This window comes from Aegilops tauschii, chromosome 5 (assembly GCF_002575655.3).
Source record: "Aegilops tauschii subsp. strangulata cultivar AL8/78 chromosome 5, Aet v6.0, whole genome shotgun sequence".
Classification (NCBI taxonomy): Eukaryota; Viridiplantae; Streptophyta; class Magnoliopsida; order Poales; family Poaceae; genus Aegilops; species Aegilops tauschii.
The window spans coordinates 75,084,456-75,100,606 of record NC_053039.3 but is presented as its reverse complement, the minus strand read 5'-3'; the positions used below and the strand labels follow the sequence as shown (position 1 = coordinate 75,100,606).

At 47.4% G+C, this 16,151-nt stretch overlaps 30 non-coding genes and 1 pseudogene across 30 annotated transcripts; all 31 read right to left on the bottom strand.

Moving 5' to 3' along the window:
- Window positions 1-52: 52 nt before the first annotated feature.
- On the bottom strand, window positions 53-171 carry LOC141023615 (5S ribosomal RNA). Its single transcript, XR_012185215.1, has one exon. It is a non-coding gene; the product is annotated as a 5S ribosomal RNA (ribosomal RNA).
- A 370-nt stretch (window positions 172-541) lies between these two features.
- On the bottom strand, window positions 542-659 carry LOC141024520 (5S ribosomal RNA). Its single transcript, XR_012186118.1, has one exon. It is a non-coding gene; the product is annotated as a 5S ribosomal RNA (ribosomal RNA).
- Window positions 660-1,314: 655 nt separating this feature from the next.
- Window positions 1,315-1,433, bottom strand: LOC141023614 (5S ribosomal RNA). Its single transcript, XR_012185214.1, has one exon. It is a non-coding gene; the product is annotated as a 5S ribosomal RNA (ribosomal RNA).
- Window positions 1,434-1,800: 367 nt separating this feature from the next.
- On the bottom strand, window positions 1,801-1,919 carry LOC141024990 (5S ribosomal RNA). The gene has a single exon (XR_012186488.1). It is a non-coding gene; the product is annotated as a 5S ribosomal RNA (ribosomal RNA).
- A 655-nt stretch (window positions 1,920-2,574) lies between these two features.
- Window positions 2,575-2,693, bottom strand: LOC141023782 (5S ribosomal RNA). Its single transcript, XR_012185380.1, has one exon. It is a non-coding gene; the product is annotated as a 5S ribosomal RNA (ribosomal RNA).
- A 370-nt stretch (window positions 2,694-3,063) lies between these two features.
- LOC141024454 (5S ribosomal RNA) lies at window positions 3,064-3,182 on the bottom strand. The gene has a single exon (XR_012186052.1). It is a non-coding gene; the product is annotated as a 5S ribosomal RNA (ribosomal RNA).
- Window positions 3,183-3,553: 371 nt separating this feature from the next.
- LOC141024667 (5S ribosomal RNA) lies at window positions 3,554-3,672 on the bottom strand. The gene has a single exon (XR_012186164.1). It is a non-coding gene; the product is annotated as a 5S ribosomal RNA (ribosomal RNA).
- Window positions 3,673-4,765: 1,093 nt separating this feature from the next.
- LOC141024337 (5S ribosomal RNA) lies at window positions 4,766-4,884 on the bottom strand. The gene has a single exon (XR_012185934.1). It is a non-coding gene; the product is annotated as a 5S ribosomal RNA (ribosomal RNA).
- A 370-nt stretch (window positions 4,885-5,254) lies between these two features.
- LOC141024753 (5S ribosomal RNA) lies at window positions 5,255-5,373 on the bottom strand. Its single transcript, XR_012186250.1, has one exon. It is a non-coding gene; the product is annotated as a 5S ribosomal RNA (ribosomal RNA).
- Window positions 5,374-5,746: 373 nt separating this feature from the next.
- Window positions 5,747-5,865, bottom strand: LOC141024492 (5S ribosomal RNA). Its single transcript, XR_012186090.1, has one exon. It is a non-coding gene; the product is annotated as a 5S ribosomal RNA (ribosomal RNA).
- A 371-nt stretch (window positions 5,866-6,236) lies between these two features.
- LOC141023943 (5S ribosomal RNA) lies at window positions 6,237-6,355 on the bottom strand. Its single transcript, XR_012185541.1, has one exon. It is a non-coding gene; the product is annotated as a 5S ribosomal RNA (ribosomal RNA).
- A 370-nt stretch (window positions 6,356-6,725) lies between these two features.
- LOC141024230 (5S ribosomal RNA) lies at window positions 6,726-6,844 on the bottom strand. The gene has a single exon (XR_012185828.1). It is a non-coding gene; the product is annotated as a 5S ribosomal RNA (ribosomal RNA).
- Window positions 6,845-7,214: 370 nt separating this feature from the next.
- LOC141023861 (5S ribosomal RNA) lies at window positions 7,215-7,333 on the bottom strand. The gene has a single exon (XR_012185459.1). It is a non-coding gene; the product is annotated as a 5S ribosomal RNA (ribosomal RNA).
- Window positions 7,334-7,703: 370 nt separating this feature from the next.
- On the bottom strand, window positions 7,704-7,822 carry LOC141024064 (5S ribosomal RNA). The gene has a single exon (XR_012185662.1). It is a non-coding gene; the product is annotated as a 5S ribosomal RNA (ribosomal RNA).
- Window positions 7,823-8,192: 370 nt separating this feature from the next.
- Window positions 8,193-8,311, bottom strand: LOC141023860 (5S ribosomal RNA). Its single transcript, XR_012185458.1, has one exon. It is a non-coding gene; the product is annotated as a 5S ribosomal RNA (ribosomal RNA).
- Window positions 8,312-8,681: 370 nt separating this feature from the next.
- Window positions 8,682-8,800, bottom strand: LOC141024246 (5S ribosomal RNA). The gene has a single exon (XR_012185844.1). It is a non-coding gene; the product is annotated as a 5S ribosomal RNA (ribosomal RNA).
- Window positions 8,801-9,170: 370 nt separating this feature from the next.
- Window positions 9,171-9,289, bottom strand: LOC141023588 (5S ribosomal RNA). Its single transcript, XR_012185188.1, has one exon. It is a non-coding gene; the product is annotated as a 5S ribosomal RNA (ribosomal RNA).
- Window positions 9,290-9,664: 375 nt separating this feature from the next.
- LOC141025177 (5S ribosomal RNA) lies at window positions 9,665-9,783 on the bottom strand. Its single transcript, XR_012186675.1, has one exon. It is a non-coding gene; the product is annotated as a 5S ribosomal RNA (ribosomal RNA).
- Window positions 9,784-10,153: 370 nt separating this feature from the next.
- Window positions 10,154-10,272, bottom strand: LOC141024336 (5S ribosomal RNA). Its single transcript, XR_012185933.1, has one exon. It is a non-coding gene; the product is annotated as a 5S ribosomal RNA (ribosomal RNA).
- A 338-nt stretch (window positions 10,273-10,610) lies between these two features.
- LOC141024562 (5S ribosomal RNA) lies at window positions 10,611-10,729 on the bottom strand (annotated as a pseudogene).
- Window positions 10,730-11,102: 373 nt separating this feature from the next.
- On the bottom strand, window positions 11,103-11,221 carry LOC141024482 (5S ribosomal RNA). The gene has a single exon (XR_012186080.1). It is a non-coding gene; the product is annotated as a 5S ribosomal RNA (ribosomal RNA).
- Window positions 11,222-11,591: 370 nt separating this feature from the next.
- LOC141024062 (5S ribosomal RNA) lies at window positions 11,592-11,710 on the bottom strand. Its single transcript, XR_012185660.1, has one exon. It is a non-coding gene; the product is annotated as a 5S ribosomal RNA (ribosomal RNA).
- A 369-nt stretch (window positions 11,711-12,079) lies between these two features.
- On the bottom strand, window positions 12,080-12,198 carry LOC141023859 (5S ribosomal RNA). Its single transcript, XR_012185457.1, has one exon. It is a non-coding gene; the product is annotated as a 5S ribosomal RNA (ribosomal RNA).
- Window positions 12,199-12,568: 370 nt separating this feature from the next.
- Window positions 12,569-12,687, bottom strand: LOC141024179 (5S ribosomal RNA). The gene has a single exon (XR_012185776.1). It is a non-coding gene; the product is annotated as a 5S ribosomal RNA (ribosomal RNA).
- A 370-nt stretch (window positions 12,688-13,057) lies between these two features.
- LOC141023731 (5S ribosomal RNA) lies at window positions 13,058-13,176 on the bottom strand. The gene has a single exon (XR_012185329.1). It is a non-coding gene; the product is annotated as a 5S ribosomal RNA (ribosomal RNA).
- Window positions 13,177-13,547: 371 nt separating this feature from the next.
- LOC141025065 (5S ribosomal RNA) lies at window positions 13,548-13,666 on the bottom strand. Its single transcript, XR_012186562.1, has one exon. It is a non-coding gene; the product is annotated as a 5S ribosomal RNA (ribosomal RNA).
- Window positions 13,667-14,039: 373 nt separating this feature from the next.
- On the bottom strand, window positions 14,040-14,158 carry LOC141023709 (5S ribosomal RNA). The gene has a single exon (XR_012185308.1). It is a non-coding gene; the product is annotated as a 5S ribosomal RNA (ribosomal RNA).
- Window positions 14,159-14,529: 371 nt separating this feature from the next.
- LOC141023512 (5S ribosomal RNA) lies at window positions 14,530-14,648 on the bottom strand. Its single transcript, XR_012185112.1, has one exon. It is a non-coding gene; the product is annotated as a 5S ribosomal RNA (ribosomal RNA).
- Window positions 14,649-15,019: 371 nt separating this feature from the next.
- Window positions 15,020-15,138, bottom strand: LOC141024353 (5S ribosomal RNA). The gene has a single exon (XR_012185950.1). It is a non-coding gene; the product is annotated as a 5S ribosomal RNA (ribosomal RNA).
- Window positions 15,139-15,508: 370 nt separating this feature from the next.
- Window positions 15,509-15,627, bottom strand: LOC141024274 (5S ribosomal RNA). The gene has a single exon (XR_012185871.1). It is a non-coding gene; the product is annotated as a 5S ribosomal RNA (ribosomal RNA).
- A 369-nt stretch (window positions 15,628-15,996) lies between these two features.
- LOC141023491 (5S ribosomal RNA) lies at window positions 15,997-16,115 on the bottom strand. The gene has a single exon (XR_012185088.1). It is a non-coding gene; the product is annotated as a 5S ribosomal RNA (ribosomal RNA).
- Window positions 16,116-16,151: the final 36 nt, after the last annotated feature.

Genomic DNA, 16,151 nt, shown 5'->3' with positions numbered 1-16,151 from the left:
TATCGCGCACATGTGATATGTTTGTCATGAGGCGCAAAAAATAATTAAAAAGGGAATGCAACACGAGGACTTCCCAGGAGGTCACCCATCCTAGTACTACTCTCGCCCAAGCACGCTTAACTTCAGAGTTCTGATGGGATCCCGTGCTTTAGTGCTGGTATGATCGCATCCAACATGTTACCCCCGCCTTCGTCCCTTATGCTTGCCACTCCCAGGTCCACTGCAAAGATGATTGTCATTCTTACTACTATTACAACCGTTGCCTAATAATGGATAATGCCCTATATATACTACTTACTCCCCCCCTCAAACACGGAGACGAGTTTACCACGGTTTCCACCCCTCCCTCTATACCGCAGCAACACGTATTTTTTTACCCCTTTCAGAACGAGCTCCTCGCGCCACAAAGCCGCCTCTAGACGCGTGACCAATGAGCAACGAGCTAAAACATATCGCAAATGTCAAAAATAATATAACGGGGTTAATATATATCGCGCACATGTGATATGTTTGTCATGAGGCGCAAAAAATAATTATAAAGGGAATGCAACAGAGGACTTCCCAGGAGGTAACCCATCCTAGTACTATTCTCGCCAAAGCACGCTTAACTTCGGAGTTCTGATGGAATCCGGTGCTTTAGTGCTGGTATGATCGCATCCAACATGTTACCCCCGCCTTCGTCCCTTATGCTGCCACTCCCAGGTCCACTGCAAAGATGATTGTCATTCTTACTACCATTACAACCGTTGCCTAATAATGGATAATGCCCTATATATACTACTTACTCCCCCCCTCAAACACGGAGACGAGTTTACCACGGTTTCCACCCCTCCCTCTATACCGCAGCAACACGTATTTTTTTACCCCTTTCAGAACGCGCTCCTCGCGCCACAAAGCCGCCTCTCATGGGATCCGGTGCTTTAGTGCTGGTATGATCGCATCCAACATGTTACCCCCGCCTTCGTCCCTTATGCTTGCCACTCCCAGGTCCACTGCAAAGATGATTATCATTCTTACTACGATTACAACCGTTGCCTAATAATGGATAATGCCCTATATATACTACTTACTCCCCCCCCTCAAACACGGGGACGAGTTTACCACGGTTTCCACCCCTCCCTCCATACCGCAGCAACACGTATTTTTTTACCCCTTTCAGAACGCGCTGCTCGCGCCACAAAGCCGCCTCTAGACGCGTGACCAATGAGCAGCGAGCTAAAACATATCGCAAATGTCAAAAATAATATAACGGGGTTGATATATATCGCGCACATGTGATATGTTTGTCATGAGGCGCAAAAAATAATTAAAAAGGGAATGCAACACGAGGACTTCCCAGGAGGTCACCCATCCTAGTACTACTCTCGCCCAAGCACGCTTAACTTCAGAGTTCTGATGGGATCCCGTGCTTTAGTGCTGGTATGATCGCATCCAACATGTTACCCCCGCCTTCGTCCCTTATGCTTGCCACTCCCAGGTCCACTGCAAAGATGATTGTCATTCTTACTACTATTACAACCGTTTCCTAATAATGGATAATGCCCTATATATACTACTTACTCCCCCCTCAAACACGGAGACGAGTTTACCACGGTTTCCACCCCTCCCTCTATACCGCAGCAACACGTATTTTTTCCCCTTTCAGAACGCGCTCCTCGTGCCACAAAGCCGCCTCTAGACGCGTGACCTATGAGCAGCGAGCTAAAACATATCGCAAATGTCAAAAATAATATAACGGGGTTAATATATATCGCGCACATGTGATATGTTTGTCATGAGGCGCAAAAAATAATTATAAAGGGAATGCAACACGAGGACTTCCCAGGAGGTCACCCATCCTAGTACTACCCTCGCCCAAGAACGCTTAACTTCGGAGTTCTGATGGGATCCGGTGCTTTAGTGCTGGTATGATCGCATCCGACATGTTGCCCCTGCCTTCGTCCCTTATGCTGCCACTCCCAGGTCCACTGCAAAGATGATTGTCATTCTTACTACCATTACAACCGTTGCCTAATAATGGAGAATGCCCTATATATAGTACTTACTCCCCCCCTCAAACACGAAGACGAGTTTACCACGGTTTCCACCCCTCCCTCTATACCGCAGCAACACGTATTTTTTTACCCCTTTCAGAACGCGCTCCTCGCGCCACAAAGCCACCTCTGATGGGATCCGGTGCTTTAGTGCTGGTATGATCGCATCCAACATGTTACCCCCGCCTTCGTCCCTTATGCTTGCCACTCCCAGGTCCACTGCAAAGATTATTGTCATTCTTACTACGATTACAACCGTTGCCTAATAATGGATAATGCCCTATATATACTACTTACTCCCCCCCCTCAAACACGGGGACGAGTTTACCACGGTTTCCACCCCTCCCTCCATACCGCAGCAACACGTATTTTTTTACCCCTTTCAGAACGCGGTCCTCGCGCCACAAAGCCGCCTCTAGACGCGTGACCAATGAGCAGCGAGCTAAAACATATCGCAAATGTCAAAAATAATATAACGGGGTTGATATATATCGCGCACATGTGATATGTTTGTCATGAGGCGCAAAAAATAATTAAAAAGGGAATGCAACACGAGGACTTCCCAGGAGGTCACCCATCCTAATACTACTCTCGCCCAAGCACGCTTAACTTTGGAGTTCTGATGGGATCCCGTGCTTTAGTGCTGGTATGATCGCATCCAACATGTTACCCCCGCCTTCGTCCCTTATGCTTGCCACTCCCAGGTCCACTGCAAAGATGATTGTCATTCTTACTACCATTACAACCGTTGCCTAATAATGGATAATGCCCTATATATACTACTTACTCCCCCCCTCAAACACGGAGACGAGTTTACCACGGTTTCCACCCCTCCCTCTATACCGCAGCAACACGTATTTTTTTACCCCTTTCAGAACGCGCTCCTCGCGCCACAAAGCCGCCTCTAGACGCGTGACCAATGAGCAGTGAGCTAAAACATATCGCAAATGTCAAAAATAATATAACGGGGTTAATATATATCGCGCACATGCGATATGTTTGTCACGAGGCGCAAAAAATAAATAAAAAGGGAATGCAACAGGAGGATTTTCCAGGAGGTCACCCATCCTAGTACTACTCTCGCCCAAGCACGCTTAACTTCGGAGTTCTCATGGGATCCGTTGCTTTAGTGCTGGTATGATCGCATCCGACATGTTACCCCCGCCTTCGTCCCTTATGCTTGCCACTCCCAGGTCCACTGCAAAGATGATTGTCATTCTTACTACCATTACAACCGTTGCCTAATAATGGATAATGCCCTATATATACTACTTACTCCCCCCCTCAAACACGGAGACTAGTTTACCACGGTTTCCACCCCTCCCTCTATACCGCAGCAACACGTATTTTTTTACCCCTTTCAGAACGCGCTGCTCGCGCCACAAAGCCGCCTCTAGACGCGTGACCAATGAGCAGCGACCTAAAACATATCGCAAATGTCAAAAATAATATAACGGGGTTAATATATATCGCGCACATGTGATATGTTTGTCATGAGGCACAAAAAATAATTAAAAATGCGAATGCAACACGAGGACTTCCCAGGAGGTCACCCATCCTAGTACTACTCTCGCCCAAGCACGCTTAACTTCGGAGTTCTGATGGGATCCGGTGCTTTAGTGCTGGTATGATCGCATCCAACATGTTGCCCCTGCCTTCGTCCCTTATGCTGCCACTCCCAGGTCCACTGCAAAGATGATTGTCATTCTTACTACCATTACAACCGTTGCCTAATAATGGAGAATGCCCTATATATAGTACTTACTCCCCCCCTCAAACACGAAGACGAGTTTACCACGGTTTCCACCCCTCCCTCTATACCGCAGCAACACGTATTTTTTACCCCTTTCAGAACGCGCTCCTCGCGCCACAAAGCCACCTCTGATGGGATCCGGTGCTTTAGTGCTGGTATGATCGCATCCAACATGTTACCCCCGCCTTCGTCCCTTATGCTTGCCACTCCCAGGTCCACTACAAAGATTATTGTCATTCTTACTACGATTACAACCGTTGCCTAATAATGGATAATGCCCTATATATACTACTTACTCCCCCCCCCTCAAACACGGGGACGAGTTTACCATGGTTTCCACCCCTCCCTCCATACCGCAGCAACACGTATTTTTTTACCCCTTTCAGAACGCTGTCCTCGCGCCACAAAGCCGCCTCTAGACGCGTGACCAATGAGCAGCGAGCTAAAACATATCGCAAATGTCAAAAATAATATAACGGGGTTGATATATATCGCGCACATGTGATATGTTTGTCATGAGGCGCAAAAAATAATTAAAAAGGGAATGTAACACGAGGACTTCCCAGTTCTGATGGGATCCCGTGCTTTAGTGCTGGTATGATCGCATCCAACATGTTACCCCCGCCTTCGTCAATTATGCCTGCCACTCCCAGGTCCACTGCAAAGATGATTGTCATTCTTACTACCATTACAACCGTTGCCTAATAATGGATAATGCCCTATATATACTACTTACTCCCCCCCTCAAACACGGAGACGAGTTTACCACGGTTTCCACCCCTCCCTCTATACCGCAGCAACACGTATTTTTTTACCCCTTTCAGAACGCGCTCCTCGCGCCACAAAGCCGCCTCTAGACGCGTGACCAATGAGCAGTGAGCTAAAACATATCGCAAATGTCAAAAATAATATAACGGGGTTAATATATATCGCGCACATGCGATATGTTTGTCACGAGGCGCAAAAAATAATTAAAAAGGGAATGCAACAGGAGGATTTTCCAGGAGGTCACCCATCCTAGTACTACTCTCGCCCAAGCACGCTTAACTTCGGAGTTCTGATGGGATCCGTTGCTTTAGTGCTGGTATGATCGCATCCGACATGTTACCCCCGCCTTCGTCCCTTATGCTTGCCACTCCCAGGTCCACTGCAAAGATGATTGTCATTCTTACTACCATTACAACCGTTGCCTAATAATGGATAATGCCCTATATATACTACTTACTCCCCCCCCTCAAACACGGAGACGAGTTTACCACGGTTTCCACCCCTCCCTCTATACCGCAGCAACACGTATTTTTTACCCCTTTCAGAACGCGCTCCTCGCGCCACAAAGCCGCCTCTAGACGCGTGACCAATGAGCAGCGAGCTAAAACATATCGCAAATGTCAAAAATAATATAACGAGGTTAATATATATCGCGCACATGCGATATGTTTGTCACGACGCGCAAAAAATAATTAAAAAGGGAATGCAACACGAGGACTTCACAGGAGGTCACCCATCCTAGTACTACTCTCGCCCAAGCACGCTTAACTTCGGAGTTCTGATGGGATCCGGTGCTTTAGTGCTGGTATGATCGCATCCGACATGTTACCCCCGCCTTCGTCCCTTATGCTTGCCACTCCCAGGTCCACTACAAAGATGATTGTCATTCTTACTACCATTACAACCGTTGCCTAATAATGGATAATGCCCTATATATACTACTTACTCCCCCCCCCCTCAAACACGGAGACGAGTTTACCACGGTTTCCACCCCTCCCTCTATACCGCAGCAACACGTATTTTTTTACCCCTTTCAGAACGCGCTCCTCGCGCCACAAAGCCGGCTCTAGACGCGTGACCAATGAGCAGCTAGCTAAAACATATCGCAAATGTCAAAAATAATATAACGGGGTTAATATATATCGCGCACATGCGATATGTTTGTCACGACGCGCAAAAAATAATTAAAAAGGGAATGCAACACGAGGACTTCCCAGGAGGTCACCCATCCTAGTACTACTCTCGCCCAAGCACGCTTAACTACGGAGTTCTGATGGGATCCGGTGCTTTAGTGCTGGTATGATCGCATCCTACATGTTACCCCCGCCTTCGTCCCTTATGCTTGCCACTCCCAGGTCCACTGCAAAGATGATTGTCATTCTTACTACCATTACAACCGTTGCCTAATAATGAATAATGCCCTATATATACAACTTACTCCCCCCCCCTCAAACACGGAGACGAGTTTACCACGGTTTCCACCCCACCCTCTATACCGCAGCAACACGTATTTTTTTACCCCTTTCAGAACGCGCTCCTCGCGCCACAAAGCCGCCTCTAGACGCGTGCCAATGAACAGCGAGCTAAAACATATCGCAAATGTCAAAAATAATATAACGGGGTTAATATATATCGCGCACATGCGATATGTTTGTCACGAGGCGCAAAAAATAATTAAAAAGGGAATGCAACACGAGGACTTCCCAGGAGGTCACCCATCCTTATACTACTCTCGCCCAAGCACGCTTAACTTCGGAGTTCTGATGGGATCCGGTGCTTTAGTGCTGGTATGATCGCTTCCGACATTTTACCCCCGCCTTTGTCCCTTATGCTTGCCACTCCCAGGTCCACTTCAAAGATGATTGTCATTCTTACTACCATTACAACCGTTGCCTAATAATGGATAATGCCCTATATATACTACTTACTCCCCCCCCTCAAACACGGAGACGAGTTTACCACGGTTTCCACCCCTCCCTCTATACCGCAGCAACACGTATTTTTTACCCCTTTCAGAACGCGCTCCTCGCGCCACAAAGCCGCCTCTAGACGCGTGACCAATGAGCAGCGAGCTAAAACATATCGCAAGTGTCAAAAATAATATAACGGGGTTAATATATATCGCGCACATGCGATATGTTTGTCACGAGGCGCAAAAAAGAATTAAAAAGGGAATGCAACAGGAGGATTTTCCAGGAGGTCACCCATCCTAGTACTACTCTCACCCAAGCACGCTTAACTTCGGAGTTCTTATGGGATCCGGTGCTTTAGTGCTGGTATGATCGCATCCGACATGTTACCCCCGCCTTCGTCCCTTATGCTTGCCACTCCCAGGTCCACTGCAAAGATGATTGTTATTCTTACTACCATTAAAACCGTTGCCTAATAATGGATAATGCCCTATATATACTACTTACTCCCCCCCTCAAACACGGAGACGAGTTTACCACGGTTTCCACCCCTCCCTCTATACCGCAGCAACACGTATTTTTTTACCCCTTTCAGAACGCGCTCCTCGCGCCACAATGCCGCCTCTAGACGCGTGACCAATGAGCAGCGAGCTAAAACATATCGCAAATGTCAAAAATAATATAACGGGGTTAATATATATCGCGCACATGCGATATGTTTGTCACGAGGCGCAAAAAATAATTAAAAAGGGAATGCAACACGAGGATTTTCTAGGAGGTCACCCATCCTAGTACTACTCTCGCCCAAGCACGCTTAACTTCGGAGTTCTGATGGGATCCGGTGCTTTAGTGCTGGTATGATCACATCCGACATGTTACCCCCGCCTTCGTCCCTTATGCTTGCCACTCCCAGGTCCACTGCAAAGATGATTGTCATTCTTACTACCATTACAACCGTTGCCTAATAATGGATAATGCCCTATATATACTACTTACTCCCCCCCTCAAACACGGAGACGAGTTTACCACGGTTTCCACCCCTCCCTCTATACCGCAGCAACACGTATTTTTTTAACCCTTTCAGAACGCGCTCCTCACGCCACAAAGCCGCCTCTAGACGCGTGACCAATGAGCAGCGAGCTAAAACATATCGCAAGTGTCAAAAATAATATAACGGGGTTAATATATATCGCGCACATGCGATATGTTTGTCACGAGGCGCAAAAAATAATTAAAAAGGGAATGCAACAGGAGGATTTTCCAGGAGGTCACCCATCCTAGTACTACTCTCACCCAAGCACGCTTAACTTCGGAGTTCTGATGGGATCCGGTGCTTTAGTGCTGGTATGATCGCATCCGACATGTTACCCCCGCCTTCGTCCCTTATGCTTGCCACTCCCAGGTCCACTGCAAAGATGATTGTCATTCTTACTACCATTACAACCGTTGCCTAATAATGGATAATGCCCTATATATACTACTTACTCCCCCCCTCAAACACGGAGACGAGTTTACCACGGTTTCCACCCCTCCCTCTATACCGCAGCAACACATATTTTTTTACCCCTTTCAGAACGCGCTCCTCGCGCCACAATGCCGCCTCTAGACGCGTGACCAATGAGCAGCGAGCTAAAACATATCGCAAATGTCAAAAATAATATAACGGGGTTAATATATATCGCGCACATGCGATATGTTTGTCACGAGGCGCAAAAAATAATTAAAAAGGGAATGCAACACGAGGATTTTCTAGGAGGTCACCCATCCTAGTACTACTCTCGCCCAAGCACGCTTAACTTCGGAGTTCTGATGGGATCCGGTGCTTTAGTGCTGGTATGATCACATCCGACATGTTACCCCCGCCTTCGTCCCTTATGCTTGCCACTCCCAGGTCCACTGCAAAGATGATTGTCATTCTTACTACCATTACAACCGTTGCCTAATAATGGATAATGCCCTATATATACTACTTACTCCCCCCCTCAAACACGGAGACGAGTTTACCACGGTTTCCACCCCTCCCTCTATACCGCAGCAACACGTATTTTTTTAACCCTTTCAGAACGCGCTCCTCGCGCCACAAAGCCGCCTCTAGACGCGTGACCAATGAGCAGCGAGCTAAAACATATCGCAAGTGTCAAAAATAATATAACGGGGTTAATATATATCACGCACATGCGATATGTTTGTCACGAGGCGCAAAAAATAATTAAAAAGGGAATGCAACAGGAGGATTTTACAGGAGGTCACCCATCCTAGTACTACTCTCACCCAAGCACGCTTAACTTCGGAGTTCTGATGGGATCCGGTGCTTTAGTGCTGGTATGATCGCATCCGACATGTTACCCCCGCCTTCGTCCCTTATGCTTGCCACTCCCAGGTCCACTGCAAAGATGATTGTCATTCTTACTACCATTACAACCGTTACCTAATAATGGATAATGCCCTATATATACTACTTACTCCCCCCCTCAAACACGGAGACGAGTTTACCACGGTTTCCACCCCTCCCTCTATACCGCAGCAACACGTATTTTTTTACCCCTTTCAGAACGCGCTCCTCGCGCCACAATGCCGCCTCTAGACGCGTGACCAATGAGCAGCGAGCTAAAACATATCGCAAATGTCAAAAATAATATAACGGGGTTAATATATATCGCGCACATGCGATATGTTTGTCACGAGGCGCAAAAAATAATTAAAAAGGGAATGCAGCACGAGGACTTCCCAGGAGGTCACCCATCCTAGTACTACTCTCGCCCAAGCACGCTTAACTTCGGAGTTCTGATGGGATCTGGTGCTTTAGTGCTGGTATGATCGCATCCGACACGTTACCCCCGCCTTCGTCCCTTATGCTTGCCACTCCCAGGTCCACTGCAAAGATGATTGTCATTCTTACTACCATTACAACCGTTGCCTAATAATGGATAATGCCCTATATATACTACTTACTCCCCCCCCCCCCTCAAACACGGGGACGAGTTTACCACGGTTTCCACCCCTCCCTCCATACCGCAGCAACACGTATTTTTTTACCCCTTTCAGAACGCGGTCCTCGCGCCACAAAGCCGCCTCTAGACGCGTGACCAATGAGCAGCGAGCTAAAACATATCGCAAATGTCAAAAATAATATAACGGGGTTGATATATATCGCGCACATGTGATATGTTTGTCATGAGGCGCAAAAAATAATTAAAAAGGGAATGCAACACGAGGACTTCCCAGGAGGTCACCCATCCTAGTACTACTCTCGCCCAAGCACGCTTAACTTTGGAGTTCTGATGGGATCCCGTGCTTTAGTGCTGGTATGATCGCATCCAACATGTTACCCCCGCCTTCGTCCCTTATGCCTGCCACTCCCAGGTCCACTTCAAAGATGATTGTCATTCTTACTACCATTACAACCGTTGCCTAATAATGGATAATGCCCTATATATACTACTTACTCCCCCCCTTAAACACGGAGACGAGTTTACCACGGTTTCCACCCCTCCCTCTATACCGCAGCAACACGTATTTTTTTACCCTTTTCAGAACGCGCTCCTCGCGCCACAAAGCCGCCTCTAGACGCGTGACCAATGAGCAGTGAGCTAAAACATATCGCAAATGTCAAAAATAATATAACGGGGTTAATATATATCGCGCACATGCGATATGTTTGTCACGAGGCGCAAAAAATAATTAAAAAGGGAATGCAACAGGAGGATTTTCCAGGAGGTCACCCATCCTAGTACTACTCTCGCCCAAGCACGCTTAACTTCGGAGTTCTGATGGGATCCGTTGCTTTAGTGCTGGTATGATCGCATCCGACATGTTACCCCCGCCTTCGTCCCTTATGCTTGCCACTCCCAGGTCCACTGCGAAGATGATTGTCATTCTTACTACCATTACAACCGTTGCCTAATAATGGATAATGCCCTATATATACTACTTACTCCCCCCCCTCAAACACGGAGACGAGTTTACCACGGTTTCCACCCCTCCCTCTATACCGCAGCAACACGTATTTTTTACCCCTTTCAGAACGCGCTCCTCGCGCCACAAAGCCGCCTCTAGACGCGTGACCAATGAGCAGCGAGCTAAAACATATCGCAAATGTCAAAAATAATATAACGGGGTTAATATATATCGCGCACATCCTAGTACTACTCTCGCCCAAGAGGTCACCCAGGAGGTCACCCATCCTAGTACTACTCTCGCCCAAGCACGCTTAACTTCGGAGTTCTGATGGGATCCGGTGCTTTAGTGCTGGTATGATCGCATCCGACATGTTACCCCCGCCTTCGTCCCTTATGCTTGCCACTCCCAGGTCCACTGCAAAGATGATTGTCATTCTTACTACCATTACAACCGTTGCCTAATAATGGATAATGCCCTATATATACTACTTACTCCCCCCCCCCTCAAACACGGAGACGAGTTTACCACGGTTTCCACCCCTCCCTCTATACCGCAGCAACACGTATTTTTTTACCCCTTTCAGAACGCGCTCCTCGCGCCACAAAGCCGGCTCTAGACGCGTGACCAATGAGCAGCGAGCTAAAACATATCGCAAATGTCAAAAATAATATAACGGGGTTAATATATATCGCGCACATGCGATATGTTTGTCACGACGCGCAAAAAATAATTAAAAAGGGAATGCAACACGAGGACTTCCCAGGAGGTCACCCATCCTAGTACTACTCTCGCCCAAGCACGCTTAACTACGGAGTTCTGATGGGATCCGGTGCTTTAGTGCTGGTATGATCGCATCCTACATGTTACCCCCGCCTTCGTCCCTTATGCTTGCCACTCCCAGGTCCACTGCAAAGATGATTGTCATTCTTACTACCATTACAACCGTTGCCTAATAATGGATAATGCCCTATATATACTACTTACTCCCCCCCCTCAAACACGGAGACGAGTTTACCACGGTTTCCACCCCTCCCTCTATACCGCAGCAACACGTATTTTTTACCCCTTTCAGAACGCGCTCCTCGCGCCACAAAGCCGCCTCTAGACGCGTGACCAATGAGCAGCGAGCTAAAACATATCGCAAGTGTCAAAAATAATATAACGGGGTTAATATATATCGCGCACATGCGATATGTTTGTCACGAGGCGCAAAAAAGAATTAAAAAGGGAATGCAACAGGAGGATTTTCCAGGAGGTCACCCATCCTAGTACTACTCTCACCCAAGCACGCTTAACTTCGGAGTTCTGATGGGATCCGGTGCTTTAGTGCTGGTATGATCGCATCCGACATGTTACCCCCGCCTTCGTCCCTTATGCTTGCCACTCCCAGGTCCACTGCAAAGATGATTGTCATTCTTACTACCATTAAAACCGTTGCCTAATAATGGATAATGCCCTATATATACTACTTACTCCCCCCTCAAACACGGAGACGAGTTTACCACGGTTTCCACCCCTCCCTCTATACCGCAGCAACACGTATTTTTTTACCCCTTTCAGAACGCGCTCCTCGCGCCACAATGCCGCCTCTAGACGCGTGACCAATGAGCAGCGAGCTAAAACATATCGCAAATGTCAAAAATAATATAACGGGGTTAATATATATCGCGCACATGCGATATGTTTGTCACGAGGCGCAAAAAATAATTAAAAAGGGAATGCAACACGAGGATTTTCTAGGAGGTCACCCATCCTAGTACTACTCTCGCCCAAGCACGCTTAACTTCGGAGTTCTGATGGGATCCGGTGCTTTAGTGCTGGTATGATCACATCCGACATGTTACCCCCGCCTTCGTCCCTTATGCTTGCCACTCCCAGGTCCACTGCAAAGATGATTGTCATTCTTACTACCATTACAACCGTTGCCTAATAATGGATAATTCCCTATATATACTACTTACTCCCCCCCTCAAACACGGAGACGAGTTTACCACGGTTTCCACCCCTCCCTCTATACCGCAGCAACACGTATTTTTTTAACCCTTTCAGAACGCGCTCCTCGCGCCACAAAGCCGCCTCTAGACGCGTGACCAATGAGCAGCGAGCTAAAACATATCGCAAGTGTCAAAAATAATATAACGGGGTTAATATATATCGCGCACATGCGATATGTTTGTCACGAGGCGCAAAAAATAATTAAAAAGGGAATGCAACAGGAGGATTTTCCAGGAGGTCACCCATCCTATTACTACTCTCACCCAAGCACGCTTAACTTCGGAGTTCTGATGGGATCCGGTGCTTTAGTGCTGGTATGATCGCATCCGACATGTTACCCCCGCCTTCGTCCCTTATGCTTGCCACTCCCAGGTCCACTGCAAAGATGATTGTCATTCTTACTACCATTACAACCGTTGCCTAATAATGGATAATGCCCTATATATACTACTTACTCCCCCCCTCAAACACGGAGACGAGTTTACCACGGTTTCCACCCCTCCCTCTATACCGCAGCAACACGTATTTTTTTACCCCTTTCAGAACGCGCTCCTCGCGCCACAATGCCGCCTCTAGACGCGTGACCAATGAGCAGCGAGCTAAAACATATCGCAAATGTCAAAAATAATATAACGGGGTTAATATATATCGCGCACATGCGATATGTTTGTCACGAGGCGCAAAAAATAATTAAAAAGGGAATGCAGCACGAGGATTTTCCAGGAGGTCACCCATCCTAGTACTACTCTCGCCCAAGCACGCTTAACTTCGGAGTTCTGATGGGATCCGGTGCTTTAGTGCTGGTATGATCGCATCCGACATGTTACCCCCGCCTTCGTCCCTTATGCTTGCCACTCCCAGGTCCACTGCAAAGATGATTGTCATTCTTACTACCATTACAACCGTTGCCTAATAATGGATAATGCCCTATATATACTACTTACTCCCCCCCTCAAACACGGAGACGAGTTTACCACGGTTTCCACCCCTCCCTCTATACCGCAGCAACACGTATTTTTTTTACCCCTTTCAGAACGCGCTCCTCGCGCCACAAAGCCGCCTCTAGACGCGTGACCAATGAGAAGCGAGCTAAAACATATCGCAAATGTCAAAAATAATATAACGGGGTTAATATATATCGCGCACATGCGATATGTTTGTCACGACGCGCAAAAAATAATTAAAAAGGGAATGCAACACGAGGACTTCCCAAGAGGTCACCCATCCTAGTACTACTCTCGCCCAAGCACGCTTAACTTCGGAGTTCTGATGGGATCTGGTGCTTTAGTGCTGGTATGATCGCATCCGACACGTTACCCCCGCCTTCGTCCCTTATGCTTGCCACTCCCAGGTCCACTGCAAAGATGATTGTCATTCTTACTACCATTACAACCGTTGCCTAATAATGGATAATGCCCTATATATACTACTTACTCCCCCCCCCCTCAAACACGGAGACGAGTTTACCACGGTCTCCATCCCTCCCTCTATACCGCAGCAACACGTATTTTTTTACCCCTTTCAGAACGCGCTCCTCGCGCCACAAAGCCGCCTCTAGACGCGTGACCAATGAGCAGCGAGCTAAAACATATCGCAAATGTCAAAAATAATATAACGGGGTTAATATATATCGCGCACATGCGATATGTTTGTCACGACCCGCAAAAAATAATTAAAAAGGGAATGCAACACGAGGACTTCCCAGGAGGTCACCCATCCTAGTACTACTCTCGCCCAAGCACGCTTAACTACGGAGTTCTGATGGGATCCGGTGCTTTAGTGCTGGTATGATCGGATCCTACATGTTACCCCCGCCTTCGTCCCTTATGCTTGCCACTCCCAGGTCCACTACAAAGATTATTGTCATTCTTACTACGATTACAACCGTTGCCTAATAATGGATAATGCCCTATATATACTACTTACTCCCCCCCCTCAAACACGGGGACGAGTTTACCACGGTTTCCACCCCTCCCTCCATACCGCAGCAACACGTATTTTTTTACCCCTTTCAGAACGCGGTCCTCGCGCCACAAAGCCGCCTCTAGACGCGTGACCAATGAGCAGCGAGCTAAAACATATCGCAAATGTCAAAAATAATATAACGGGGTTGATATATATCGCGCACATGTGATATGTTTGTCATGAGGCGCAAAAAATAATTAAAAAGGGAATGCAACACGAGGACTTCTCAGGAGGTCACCCATCCTAGTACTACTCTCGCCCAAGCACGCTTAACTTTGGAGTTCTGATGGGATCCCGTGCTTTAGTGCTGGTATGATCGCATCCAACATGTTACCCCCGCCTTCGTCCCTTATGCCTGCCACTCCCAGGTCCACTGCAAAGATGATTGTCATTCTTACTACCATTACAACCGTTGCCTAATAATGGATAATGCCCTATATATACTACTTACTCCCCCCCCTCAAACACGGGGACGAGTTTACCACGGTTTCCACCCCTCCCTCCATACCGCAGCAACACGTATTTTTTTACCCCTTTCAGAACGCGGTCCTCGCGCCACAAAGCCGCCTCTAGACGCGTGACCAATGAGCAGCGAGCTAAAACATATCGCAAATGTCAAAAATAATATAACGGGGTTGATATATATCGCGCACATGTGATATGTTTGTCATGAGGCGCAAAAAATAATTAAAAAGGGAATGCAACACGAGGACTTCCCAGGAGGTCACCCATCCTAGTACTACTCTCGCCGAAGCACGCTTAACTTTGGAGTTCTGATGGGATCCCCTGCTTTAGTGCTGGTATGATCGCATCCAACATGTTACCCCCGCCTTCGTCCCTTATGCCTGCCACTCCCAGGTCCACTGCAAAGATGATTGTCATTCTTACTACCATTACAACCGTTGCCTAATAATGGATAATGCCCTATATATACTACTTACTCCCCCCCTCAAACACGGAGACGAGTTTACCACGGTTTCCACCCCTCCCTCTATACCGCAGCAACACGTATTTTTTTACCCCTTTCAGAACGCGCTCCTCGCGCCACAAAGCCGCCTCTAGACGCGTGACCAATGAGCAGTGAGCTAAAACATATCGCAAATGTCAAAAATAATATAACGGGGTTAATATATATCGCGCACATGAGATATGTTTGTCACGAGGCGCAAAAAATAATTAAAAAGGGAATGCAACATGAGGATTTTCCAGGAGGTCACCCATCCTAGTACTACTCTCGCCCAAGCACGCTTAACTTCGGAGTTCTGATGGGATCCGTTGCTTTAGTGCTGGTATGATCGCATCCGACATGTTACCCCCGCCTTCGTCCCTTATGCTTGCCACTCCCAGGTCCACTGCAAAGATGATTGTCATTCTTACTACCATTACAACCGTTGCCTAATAATGGATAATGCCCTATATATACTACTTACTCCCTCCCTCAAACACGGAGACGAGTTTACCACGGTTTCCACCCCTCCCTCTATACCACAGCAACACGTATTTTTTACCCCTTTCAGAACGCGCTCCTCGCGCCACAAAGCCGCCTCTAGACGCGTGACCAATGAGCAGCGAGCTAAAACATATCGCACATGTCAAAAATAATATAACGGGGTTAATATATATCGCGCACATGCGATATGTTTGTCACGACGCGCAAAAAATAATTAAAAAGGGAATGCAACACGAGGACTTCCCAGGAGGTCACCCATCCTAGTACTACTCTCGCCCAAGCACGCTTAACTTCGGAGTTCTGATGGGATCCGGTGCTTTAGTGCTGGTATGATCGCATCCTACATGTTACCCCCGCCTTCGTCCCTTATGCTTGCC